Genomic DNA, 14,127 nt, shown 5'->3' on the forward strand with positions numbered 1-14,127 from the left:
AAAGAAAATGGGAACAAGATACATTGAGGCAATCCACAGACCAGGAAACATGAACATCACACCAAACATGAGGAGATGCTGAACTCCACTTTTAATTAGGGAAATACATGCCAGAACCTTAGTAAGTACCATTTCACACTCAATTAAGAAGTTAGACAATACCAAGTGGGGATGATAATCTGAAGTAATGGAAACTTAGACTCCTGGATGGAGTATAAATGTTTATGACCACATCTGAGAACAATTTGGCAGTATCCAAGTCCGTTAAAAAAGCCCTTTCTCTAGGGCTCAACAGCTTCATTGCTAGGTGAGCCTAGAGCAACTCTCACCCAGAGGCACAACAAGGTATGTGTAAACTGGGGCAAGATTGGAAATGACTAAGTTGGGAAACAACTTAATGTTCACCAAAGACAATGAGAAATGAATTTTATATCCATATAGTGAAAAACTATGCAGTAGTTACATGTGAATGAACCTGAAGTAGGTATACGTATATGTGGGTGTATATGTGTATGAGTGTACATATATATATATACTTATATATATATCTCAACTTGAGTGAATCTCACAATTCAATGTTGAATGAATAAAAGGAAATTATAGAAAAATGTACAGTATCATCTCTGTAAAAGTTTAAAACATGGAAGTCAAAGCTGTAAGGATACATGTAAATTTAGCAAAAACACAAATGATAGGCAATGATAAGACCTATTTAATAGTAGTTACTTTGGTAGGGGCAGGAGTGGGGATGAATCTATGAGGATTTACCTACGAGGCTACAATGGTGTTGGTATACAGCTTTATTTCTTAAGCTGACTGATGGATACAAAGGTAATGATTGCATTTTCTTTGTAAACTTGTGAGGGTCTAAAATACTAATCGAGGTGAATTAAAACAAAATAACTTTTCTTTAAGACTATGTAACTCAGTCATGTCACCCTCTTCCCACTTTCATTACCACAGTATGCTGATGAACTAGCACTCATATCCAGCCTACAGTTTTCCTCTCCATCCTCCCTACCACCAGCTGCATGATTTCAGCAGCCCTGTTGCTCCTGGTCCTCTTCTGCCCCAGCAATCTTGACCATCACTTGCCCTAGGAACTCACAAGATGGATTTTAGATCTTGTCACCCAGCACATCTCCAACCAACATTTCCTGATTATCTCTTCTGTGACATCTTTCATGCTTTTTCCAAGCCTATCTTCAGTCAAACCTCCTCGTGGGCTCAATGCTCTTGCCCTACTTTATTCCTCAAATCCTCTCCTGAGTTTTTCTCTTTTTCAACAACCCTGGATCGATATGTAGCCAACATCTTAAAGCTTTTGTCACACCCATCTTGCCTAACTCTAACCATCCACTTTTTCTACTCCTAGCTGAGGATGCTGAATAATGCTAACGGAAACCATGTAACAGTCCTGCCCTGCATCATTTCAAACCCATTTCCTCCAGAGAACCTGGCCTCCAGCCTCTGACACCAGTTTTTTTATTCACTCCTAGCTGAAATCATTCCCAGCCTTCAATACCAGCACTGCCTTCCCTTTGCCAGGAATGGAAAGTTAACTGTGTCCTGTACAGCCAGGGAGGTGCCTGGGGAGTAGCTTAGGAGAAGTCTTCTCAGACCAGCTCAGGGTCCCCTTCCTCAGTTCAATCAGAAAGGTCTGCTTTAATCATTTAAAATATGTCTTCCGAATAAGGTTTCATTTAATTAAAAAAGGGCAGGGAGCTGTCCTGCTTTTTAAACCTTCAGCTTTCCATTGCACTGGGTATAAAACACAAACCCCTTAGCCAGGTGTACATGGGACATGATTCCATCTCGGCTCTGACCTGAGCTAGTACTGCTCAGCCCTGGTTTCCCACCTGCAGGCCTAGGCCCTTCTGCTCTCACCTCTAGGCCCACGTGTGGTTCCACCTGCCAACACACCTGCCCCTTTGTCCTTTGTGTGACTGATCCCTTCCTTTCAAATTCCATTTTAAATGTCACCTCCCCTAGCATTTCTCCTTATTCTTTATCACGCTACCTTCTTCATCCCTCTCATAGCACTTCTCACACCTTTATTCAATTTGGGGTTTACTTCCTCATTTAGTGTCTGTTTCTTCCACCAGAAGACTGTAACTCCCTTGCCAGGAAGCATCCTCTTTGTCATGGTTCACATTCAGGGGCAGGGCCAAAGCCGGGGGTGGGGGTGGGGTTGGGGGTGGGATTCAGACCCTCTTTAGGTCCTCAGAGAAGAAGCTGAACCTGAGACCACCCCAAATAAGTAGGTAATTAAAGGAGAAACCCTGGCTGTGCACCTCTGGCTTCCCAGAAAGGGCCCCAGCCCTCCCCTTCCAGCCAGATGCCCCCAGGACCTCTGCCACAGAGAAGTCCAGGAGCTGCACTGGAGCCAGCACCTCCCTCGTGGATCCTGTTCCTGTGCGTAGGAAGCAGGCAGGAAATACTTTTTTTTTTTTTAGGAAACATTTTTTGATGAATCAATAAATTTGTGAAAGTTTGAGAAGCACCAGGCTAGGGAAAAAAAACACGTCAGCTACCCTAGACTGATAGGAACAAGAAAAGTAGGGAGGTTAACCTTCCCCATCCTCTCCATCACTGGCTACCTACCCATGACAGTCTATTTCAGGACAAAGGGCAATAAAGCCAGACCAGCCTTCTGAACCAGCCTGCCTTTCAGCATCTGTGCTACAAAGAATCTTCAGATACGAAGATCGGGATACTTGCGGAGGTAAGTGTTGAAGCAGTTTAACTGATTTTGTAACAAAATGATTATTTAAGCATCCTTGGTCCATCTTAAAACAAGTGGCAAGTCTTTGAAAAGACTGTCATTATATGATGGCTGTCATTATAGCAGGAAGCAACGGCACTATGGGACACAGAACAGAAGTTAGTCACCTCAGATATATGAGACAGGCAGATGCAGTTAGGAGTAAAGGCTGTCAGACTCCTAACCGATAAATCTCAGTTATCCTCCTGTGTGTACTTGGGTTGCCATGGGTGCACCTTTGCTTGGCAAATGTGTTCAAGTACTTTTTCTCCCTAAGCTGCTTTGCCTGTTGTGCTTGTCCACAAGGCTTGAATGGAACACAGAGAGACAGCAAACATGTAGTCTGTGTGGGTGTACTTGCTTTTCTGTGCAAACATGATTGAGTTATTTAGAAGAAATAAACAGCAGGAGTTGATTTCAGGCAAAACACAGGGTAGTACAGTATGGAGGAGAGAAGCCGTGTGAAGGTGGGGGCGTGGTGGCAGATACCAGGGCATGAAGTCATCAATCTGGGTAGGCACAGGGTGGTGAGGTGGAGGTTACAGTAGGAGGGTGGGTGAGCATGATGACTATGTAGCTACTCTTCCTGAATAATCATCATAAACCAGCTACTGTGCCTTTTACATAGAATTGATTGTTACTTTCATAAATGCTATGAGACAGGTTGTTGTTTCTAGTTGCTAAGTCGTGTCCAACTCTTTTGTGACCCCGTGGACTGTAGCCGGCCAGGCTCTTCTGTCCACAGGATTTCCCAGGCAAAAATACTGGAGTGGGTTGCCATTTCCTTCTCCAGGGGATCTTCCAGAGCCAGGGATGGAATCCATGTCTCCTGCCTTAGCAGGCAGATTCTTTACTATTGAGCTACCTGGGAAGCTCATGAGATAGGTACCTTTTTTAATAACCACTTTTTAAATTATATTTAATTTACAATATTGTGCTAGCTTCAGGTATATAGCAATGTGATTCTGTTATACATATATACATATAGCTCTTTTATTAATATATATACTCTCTTGTGCATATATACTCTTTTTCAGATTCTTTTCCACTATAGATTATTACATGATATTGAATATATTTCCTTATGCTATATAGTAGGTTCTTGCTATTTATTTTATATATATAGTTGTTCATTATTGAACAAAGGGGCAGGTGTGTGGGCAGGTGGAACCACACTGGGCCTAAAGGTGAGAGCAGAGTTAAAATCCAAAACTCCTAATTTATCTACTTTCTTTGCTATCCCCTTTGGTAATCATGAATTTGTTACCCATGTCTGGGAGTCTATTTCTGCTTTGTAAATAAGATCATTTGTATCATTTTTAAAATTCCACATGTAAGTAATAACATATGACATTTGTCTTTCTCTGCCTGACTTCACTTAATATGATAATCTCTAGGTTCATTTATGTTGCTGCAAATGATTTTGTTTCATTCTTTTTTATGGGTTAGTAATGTTCCATTGCATATATGTACCATATTTTCTTTATCTATCCATTTGCTAAAGGACATTTAGATTGCTTCCATGTCTTGGCTACTGTAAATGGTGCTGCTATGAACATTGGAGTGCATGTATCTCTTCAAGTTAGAATTTTTCTCTGGATATATGCCCAAGAGTGGGACTGCAGGATCATAAGGTAATTCTATTTTTAGTTTTTGAAAGAACCTCCATATTCCTCTCCATAATGGCTGCACCAACTTACATTCCAACCAACAGTGTTGTAGACTCCTTTCTCTCTACACCCTCTTGAGATAGGTACCTTTATTATTCCTCTTTCACCTCTAATACCTCTGTGAAGACACTGAGGCTCAGAGAGGTTAAGCAATTTGCATAAGGTCACAGAGTTCATATGAGAGCCTGGATTGTAATCTAGGTTTATCTATCTCTGAAGTCTGGGGTCATAACCACCATTCCATGCTTTGCTGCCAGTTGGCAGAATAGCCTGGAGCCCAAGAGAGGGGTTAAGCTTAGAGCTGTAATTACAGGGAAAATTTCTTAGAAGGTAACAAAGAGAACAAAGAAAGAGCCAATCTCTGTCAGCATCACTAAAAAAGGAAAGGACTGAGGAGCACCCAGGTTTTTTATGTGAGAAAGATGTTCTACTATTGCTTAATTTGAGGACAGAAAAAGGAAAAAACTGTAAATCTGAGGCTGTGGTAAAGAAAAGAAGAAAAAGGACACAGAAAACAGACCAAAAAGGAAAAAAAAAAAACCTTTAAAAATTACTTTCAGCACCCATTTATGATAGCAACTCTTCAAAAAATGGGCATAGAAGGAATCTACCTCAACATAATAAAGGCCATATATAATAAACCCACAGTAAACATTATTCTCAACGGTGAAAAACAAAGCATTTCCTCTAAGATCAGGAGCAAGACAAGGGTGTCCAGTCTCACCACAATTATTCAACATAGTTTTGGAAGTCCGAGCTTGTGGCAATCAGAGAACAAAAAGAAATAAAACAAATTTAGACTGAAAAAGAAAGTAAAACTCTCATTGTTTGCAGACAACATGATACTATACACAGAAAATCCTAAAGATACTATGAGAAAATTACTAGAGCTAATCAGTGAATTTTGAATTTAGTAAAGTTGCAGGATACAAAATCAATATGCAGAAATCACTTGCATTCCTATACACTAACAGTGAAAAATCAGAAAGAAAAATTAAGGAATTAATCCCACTTATCATTGCAATAGAAAGAATAAAATATCTAGGAATAAACCTACCTAAGGAGACAAAAGAACTGTATACAGAAAACTATAGGACCCTGATGAAAGAAATCAAAGACAATATAATGTCTTTGATGAGGAGATATTCCATGTTCCTGGGTTGGAAGAATCAATATTGTGAAAATGACTATACTACCAGATGCAATCTACAGATTCAGTGCAATCCCTAACAAATCACCAGTGGCATTTTTCATAGAACTAAAACAAAAATTTTCACAATTTGTAATGGAAACACAAAAGATCCTGCATAGCCAAAGCAATCTTGAGAAAGAATGAAGCTGGAGGAATCAACCTTCCTGTCTTCAGACTATACCACAAAGCTACAGTCATCAAGACAGTATGGTATTGGCACAAAAACAGAAATATAAATCAATGGAACAAGATAAAAAACCCAGAGATAAACCCACACACCTGTGGACACTTTATCTTTGACAAAGGAGGCAAGAATATAAAATGGAGTATAGATAATCTCTTCAGTAAGTGGTGCCGGGAAAACTGGGCAGCTACATGTAAAAGAATGAAACTAGAACACGTCCAATTACCACACACAAAAATAAACTCAAAGTGTATTAAAGACCTGAATGTAAGACCAGAAACTATAAAACTCTTAGAGGAAAACATAGGCAAAATACTCTAAGATATAAATCACAGCAAGATCTTCTATGACCTACCTACTAGAGTAATGGAAATAAAGACAAAAATAAACAAGTGGGACCTAATTAAACTTAAAAGCTTTTGCACAGTGAAGGGAACTATAAACAAGGTGAAAGGACAGCCCTCAGACTGGGAGAATATAATAGCAAATGAAATAACTGAAAAAGGATTAATTTCCAAAATACACAAGCAGCTCATGAATGTTTAAACTACTGCACAATTGCACTCATCTCACACACTAGCAAAGTAATGCTCAAAATCCTCCAAGCCAGGCTTCAACAGTACGTGAATCGTGAACTTCCAGATGTTCAAGCTGGATTTGGAAAAGGCAGAGGAACCAGAGATCAAATTGCCAATATCTGTTGGGTCATCAAAAAAGCAAGAAAGTTCCAGAAAAACATCTACCTCTGCTTTATCAACTACACCAAAGAGTTTGACTGCATGGATCACAGTCAAAACTGTGGAAAATTCTGAAAGAGATGGGAATACCAGACCACCTGACCTGCCTCCTGATAAAATCTGTATGCAGGTCAAGAAGCAACAGTTAGAACTGGACATTGAACAACAGACTGGTTCCAAACCAGGAAAGGAGTACATCAAGGATGTATATTGTCATCCTGCTTATTTAACTTATATGTAGAGTACATCATGAGAAATGCTGGACTGGATGAAGCACAAGCTGGAATCAAGACTGCCAGGAGAAATATCAATAACCTCAGATATGCAGATGACACCATCCTTATGGCAGAAAGTGAAGAAGAGCTAAAGAGATTCTTGTTAAAAGTGCAAGAGGAGAGTGAAAAAGGTGGCTTAAAATTCAACATTCTCAGAAAACTGAGATTCTGGCATCTGGTCCCATCACTTCATGGAAAATAGATGGGGAAACAGTGGCTTACTTTATTTTGGGGGGGCTCCAAAATCACTGCAGATGGTGACTGCAGCCATGGAATTAAAAGACGCTTGCTCCTTGGAAGGAAAGTTATGACCAACCTAGACAGCATATTAAAAAGCAGAGACATTACTTTGCCATCAAAGGTCCATCTAGTCAAGGCTATGGTTTTTCCAGTAGTCATGTATGGATGTGAGAGTTGGACTATAAAGAAAGTTGATTGTTGAAGAATTGATGCTTTTGAACTATGGTGTTGGAGAAGACTCTTGAGAGCCCCTTGGACTGCAAGGAGATTCAACCAGTCCATCCTAAAGGAAATCAGTCCTGAATATTCATTGGAGGACTGATGCTGAAGGTGAAACTCCAATACTTTGGCCACCTGATGCAAGTAACTGACTCATTTGAAAAGACCCTGAATCTGGGAAAGATTGAAGGCAGGAGAAGGGGATGACAAAGGATGAGATGGCTGGATGGTATCACTGACTCAATCGACACGAGTTGAGTAAACTCAGGAGCTGGTGATGGACAGGGAGGCCTGGTGTGCTGCAGTCTATGAGGTTGCAAAGAGTCGGACATGACTGACTGACTGAACTGAACTGAATATGCAAAACAAACAACCCAATCAAGAAGAGAGCAAAAGACTTAAACAGACATTTCTCTGAAGCAGACAAAGAGATGGCAATAAACACTGACCAGTTTACCGAAAGACCAGAATTGCTGAGGCTGAGTTTTGAAGTGACTTGCTTCTTACATGGGGAACACCATGGTGCAAGGTGGGTTGCTTAAGGAATGTGTGTATTTAGTGAAGATATTCCTGTGCAGAAGGAAAGAGATCAGCTGGTTCTTCATAAAAGAACAGTCAGGAAATATCAACATAATGTGTAATGCATGCCTCACTATGGGTAAAATGGAAACTTCATTTGATCCATTATAACCAATGTAATTTTTACCTCTAGAGCTTTGCTACTCAAAGTGTGATTAATAAGCCATCACCTGAGAGTGTCACCCAGATTCACTGAAACAGAACTTGCATTTTATTAATAGGATCCCCAAGTGATTGTATCATACATGCATTAAAGCTTGAGAAATGCTTCCCTGCCATCTTGGTAATTTGGTGAACTTCTATTCATCCTTCAAAGTCCAGCCCAGATATCATGTCTTTCTTAAAACTTCTCCTACCAGAGTTAATCACTTCTTCCTCTATGCTATTTCTGTGGACTGCTTACTTATCTCCATCCTGTTCGCATCACATTGTGTTGTTGATATATTCTTGAGGAAATGGGTATCTTTGTGTTCTTACTTTTGCAGTGTAGTGGCAGTTAATCATGTTATCTCTATAGATACATCTCTATACCTCTAAGATAGATTCTAAGGAGTATTCAATTACTCACTTTAGTTGTTGTTCAATTTAAATCATTCTGGGGAAAAAGTTTTACAATTTTCCCATGACAAAAATCACCTAGTAAGCTTATTAACCTTATTAATTTTATGTGCTCTGCCATAAAATCTGATTCTGCTCTTTTTAGCTGGGCTCCAGGAATCTACATTTTTAGCTAGTAGCCTAATGATTTCTGGTGCATATGGTCAATGTAAAATTCTGGTTTAGAAATATTTCTGAATTGGAGTCTAGGATGCTGAGTCCTGGTCTGGTGGGCTGCTACTGCCCTGCTCATTGCATTGGTCTCTATGTCCTCTACCAAAATCATGGACCAAATACATCAGTGAGGGAGCCACCCAAATTCATTTGGACTATGTTTCTGTAAGGATGCCTGTATAGAGAAGTGAAAATGTGCTCAATTTCAGGCCAGATCAGTCTGAGTTACTCAATACTGATGAGCAACTCCACCATCAAGAAGATCTCCCGGGACTTCCCTGGTGGTCCAGTGGCTGAGACTCTGTATTCCCAATGTAGAGGGCCTGAGTTTGACCCCAGGGCCAGCACAGATCTAGCGCAGCCAAATAAATAAATAAATAAATATATATATATATATATATATATATATATTTTTTTTTTTTTTTTTAAAGGATCTCCCTCTTGAAATTGATCCACTGACTCTTAGGATCCATTCCAGTATTTTGGAAACACATAATGTTATCCACATGCATAGCTCTGATTGTGTGAAGCCTGCTTTGGGCAGGCAATAGATAATATTCCATTTGATTCACACAATGCTAGAAGGCAAAGGACACTATCAGCTTTTAATGATAAGGTCATTGAGCCTCAGTGACATTTTGTGACTTTCTTAGTCACACAATCAAGAAAGGGCTGAGCCAGGAGTCAAAGTCTGATTTGTCTACTTCCAAAGCTATTGCTTGCTTCCTGTTTGTCAGACTGTTTGTTTCTTTAACTACACTTTTCACACAATAATCCCCCAGGGGCTGGCACAGCTGGGGATAGTGAGAGCCCTTCAAAACATCCATTCACTGCACTCCTGTTCCAAGTGGTGCATATAAGCATTTATATAACCATTTATCTCCAGCTGTAGAGTACATCTATACCAAAAGAATGCCTGGAAACACAAAGAAGTGATCTGGTTCTCTCCCTAAAGGAACTTTCAACTAGCTTGACTTTTCCCTAAACTGATGCTCTGAGTCAATGCACACCTCCATGGAGTAACACAAACATGGACACATAGTTTCAAGTTGTTACAATAATTCAATCAAATCATAACAGTATTTTTGCAGTTGATTGGAGAGACAAGAAATTGGATGGATGGCACTTATTTAGTTAATGGTCTAAAGCTCTCCTCAGATCACAAAGCAAAGTTGTTTTTTTCTTGAGAAGGGTTATTATTTTAGCGGTAGGAGGAAAGAATGGGTTAACTAAATTATGATATATCCATAAAAGAATACTTTTATGCTGAATGTTTTCAGTCAACTACAGCTAGGGCATAAAAATGAGCACAGCACATACACTGCCTGCCCTCACAGAACTGATTGTATACTTGATGAAGCAGAATGATCTAGATCTATACATTCTATCAGTGATTCAAAAAATGTTGTAAAAATGCACTATGTGATTTGCAGAGAGTACATAAAAAAATAAAATGCTAAAAAAAGTATGTGTGTATATAAGTGATGTTGCCAGAAGGTTCTACACAGTGTCATTCATTGCAGTTATCTTTGCAGACTAGGAATGAGTTTGGGTTGGGATGGAGGAATGGATGGGAATGGTGGACTTAATAATACATTTTTGTGGCAGGGAGACAACTGCCTACCCTCAAATCCCTTCTTCAGTCAAAAAAAAAAAAAAAAAAAAAACAGAATCTTTCCTAGACTCCTAGTGGCTCAGTGTAGGCATGTGACTAAGTTTTGGGCAAGCTGTAGACTAGAAGTAGTTGTGTAGGACACCAGGGAATCCTTGTTAAAAGGGAAGTGACTAGCCCTTTTGTCCATATTCCTTCTTGCTGCCTGGAATGTGGATTCACCGTTGGCTCCAACAGCCATCTTGGACCATGAGGACATCTTGAGCGTAGAAGCCACAAGCAGGAGGATACTAGGATGGAAGAGCATGAGTCTGCTCCATTCAAACCCACTACTCCTCTGCTGTCTACTATGGGAGCCATGAGCCGCATGTGAATGTCTCAGTAGATTAATCAAAATTACATAAAATTTTTAAAAATTCAGTTCCTCAGCCCAAGCAGCTACACTTCAAACACTCAATAATGACCCAGTGCTGGCCAGTGGCTATCAAATTGGACAACACGGATTTTCATCACAACAGAGTTTTGTTGGCTAGTGCTGCTCTACTGCTTGTTTCCAGACTCTAGAGAATAAATCCCCCCAAATTTATGTCTTTTTTACCTGTATTTGAACACACTCTATTCATGTTTTTTACAAGAACATGTATCAATTTTATGATATAAAATGAATAGAATTTTAAATATACAATTGGACATCAACATGGATTAAAACAAAGATAACTATAAATAACGTGGTTTGATTATTTAAAAATAGAAAAACATTGTATCAAAAATAGATTTTAAAAAACACTAGGTACATGAGAGGTCTGGAAAACTATAAACTTTTAGATTTGTTTCTTTGTTCTGAAGTAAAAGGCTGGGCACCCAAAGTTTATACAACCTTCACTTCGAGTTGACAAAGACCACACACCAGGTAGGCACATACATTTCTATAGAGTTGTTGTCTACACACTGAGCCACGGAGCATATTAAGAATTTTCTGAGAGATACAGTTAACATTCATGGGAGACACTTTTATAAGGATAAGATATGGTCTGGTGCTCTTTAGCTATTCATCAAACTCTCTGCTGTTTGCATTTTGAAAATATACACTGCCATTACATTTTAAATACATTGCGTTATATTGTGCTCTCTTTGAACCTGCAGCAAAATTATGATTCCATTGTGTATTTTTAAAGATTAAATATTTCTCATAGTTTTGCACTATAGCAAGCAAACTGAAGGCTTTTAGCATTCCAGGTCATGTAGATGATTTCTTTCTTTTTTTTTTTATGTAGATGATTTCAACAAGGTTGTTTATTCTTCATTCAACGTGTGCGGGATTCAGGAGAATCATTTGCATTCTTACAAGAAGGTGCCACCCAGGTAATCTTTGGCAAATGATTGTCAGTGAATATTCTGATCTGCCTGGAAAATATGGTATATAACACCCAGGCCAAGGGAACCAAGGGCAGAGAAAGCAAGATTCTGTGGGGGATGTTTATCACAAAGCAGAATAACCTTAACCTTTCTATCAATGGGGTACTGAATGTACTAAGTCCTAAAGCCCCTCATCTGGTACTCTGCCAGCACAAACCAAGGACATGGATCTTCTTCCCCCTCCCCTTAGTGTGTGTGTGTTTATGTATGTGTATTTTATCCTGTAGATCATAATGATATGACATATATGCTGTTTGTGCACATTTTAATTTTCTAATTCCACTGAAAGTCTGAGGCTTCTTCAGATGAGAACTGAAAGCCAGGCAAGTGTATTCTTGGTGGGCAATTGGTACTGTTACAGAATCCCTTTTTCACCTTACTAGGAAAGAAGTGATTTCAAAGGTGGGCATTCTCTGATTGCCATCTCCTTTTTACCTCTGTCTGAGGGATGAAGGGATGAAAGCAAAGAGTGAAGCTGGCTGAGGGGCACGACTGGGAGAGAGGGTTCCAGAAACCACTCCTCATACTGACAACATTTCTGAGTGTTGTGTATTTCCTTCTAGTTCCCTCAGCACAGGTGATTTTTAGCGCACACTTTAGGATGTTGGGCTACTGTTCATTCAACAGAAAACCAAGTGTGACATCCAAAGAATATTAATGAACCACTTAAATTTTTACTGAAGTCTTTTGAAATGTCATGAAAAGGGGATTACATTCCAAACCCACAAAAACTTTGGAAAGTCCTCTTTCCCCTCTTTGTCCCACTGTCTCTGAAGTACTGCCAACTCTTGCAGCATCCCCCAGACCCCCACACTTTCCAAACTACCGTGAGTCTGGGTCTTCTCTGAGATCTGGCCCTCAGCTTTCATGAGGGTCTTAATCTTTTTCTAACATAAATATTTCTAGATTTTCTGGCTATCTTTCAATTCTCCTTTTGCTATTATTAGCAATAACACAACTGAAGGCCTCAGAGGGTGAGCAGGCAAATACAAAAGCTCCCTGGGAAGTGATAGGAAGCAGAGAGCCTGAGGAACTTGCCTGCTGATTTGGATATTTTTGGATCTTGATTACAAAAACTCTGAAGACCCTTCTAACTCATTCCCTCTTCTTCCAACCTCCTTGCCCCCTTAACTTTAGCTGATCTTCAACTTCACTAGCTCTTTTACAACCCCACTTGTCACTTGTTCCCCTCTTTCTCTCTCAGATCCCTCTACTGTGTGACCTTGAGCTTGTCATTCCCGTGCTAAACGCTTGGTCACCTCTCCTACACTGCTGGTGGGAATGTAAGTTGGTACAGCCACTATAGAAAGCAGTGTAGAGGTTCTTCAGAAAAGTAAAAATAGAATTACCACATGATCCAGCAATCCCACTTCTGTGCATATACCTGGACAAAACTTTAATTCAAAGATACATACACTCCTAAGTTCATAGCAGCACTATTCACAATATCCAAGACATGGAAACAAGTTAACTGTCCACTGACAGATGAATGGAAAAAGATGTCTCACACACACACAATGGAATACTACTCAACCAGAAAAAGAATGGAATAATGCTATTTGCAGCTATGTGGATGCAACTAGAGATTATCATGCTAAATAAGCCAGAAAGAGAAAGACATATACCATATAACTTTAATGTGGAATCAAAAATATGGCACAAAAGAACCTATCTACAAAACAGAAACAGATTCACAGACATAGACAGCAGATGTACAGGTGCCAAGGGGGAGTTGGTAGAGGTGGAAGGGACTGGGAGCTTGCGATTAGCAGATGTAAACAATTATATATAGGATGGATAAACAACAAGGTCTACTATACAGCACAGTGAAGGTCCATCTAGTCAAGGCTATGGTTTTTCCTCTGGTCATGTATGGATATGAGAGTTGGACTGTGAAGATAGCTGAGCGCCGAAGAATTGATGCTTTTGAACTGTGGTGTTGGAGAAGACTCTTCAGAGTCCCTTGGACTGCAAAGAGATCCAACCAGTCCATTCTGAAGGAGATCAGCCCTGGGATTTCTTTGGAAGGAATGATGCTAAAGCTGAAACTCCAGTACTTTGGCCACCTGATGTGAAGAGTTGACTCATTGGAAAAGACTCTGATGCTGGGAGGGATAGGGGGCAAGAGGAGAAGGGGATGACAGAGGATGAGATGGCTCAGTGGCATCACTGACTCGATGGACGTGAGTCTCGGTGAACTCCGGGAGTTGGTGATGGACAGGGAGGCCTGGCGTGCTGTGATTCATGGGGTCACAAAGAGTCGGACACGACTGAGCGATTGAACTGAACTGAACTGAACTATATTCAATGTCCTGTGGTAAACCAGAATGGAAAAGAATATGTAAAAAAAAAAAAGAATATCTCCATGTGTACAACTGGGTCTTGTTCTGATGGGCAGGGTCATGCTCAGTAAATCTTTAATCTTTAAGTTTCCCCCTCAGTCAGTCTCTCCCATCAGGAAGCTTCCA

The 14,127-nt window shown here is 39.9% G+C and overlaps 1 long non-coding RNA gene across 1 annotated transcript in view; it reads left to right on the plus strand.

Annotated features, from left to right (window-relative positions):
- The first annotated feature begins 2,516 nt into the window (after window positions 1-2,516).
- LOC113880684 overlaps window positions 2,517-14,127 on the plus strand; it is a 36,960-nt gene continuing 25,349 nt past the window's right edge. The window contains exons 1-2 of the long non-coding RNA XR_003507797.1: window positions 2,517-2,725; window positions 11,518-11,605. This is a non-coding gene — a long non-coding RNA (uncharacterized LOC113880684). The remainder of the gene's footprint in view (window positions 2,726-11,517; window positions 11,606-14,127) is intronic.

This window comes from Bos indicus x Bos taurus, chromosome 22, assembly GCF_003369695.1.
Source record: "Bos indicus x Bos taurus breed Angus x Brahman F1 hybrid chromosome 22, Bos_hybrid_MaternalHap_v2.0, whole genome shotgun sequence".
In the NCBI taxonomy this organism is placed as follows: domain Eukaryota; kingdom Metazoa; phylum Chordata; class Mammalia; order Artiodactyla; family Bovidae; genus Bos; species Bos indicus x Bos taurus.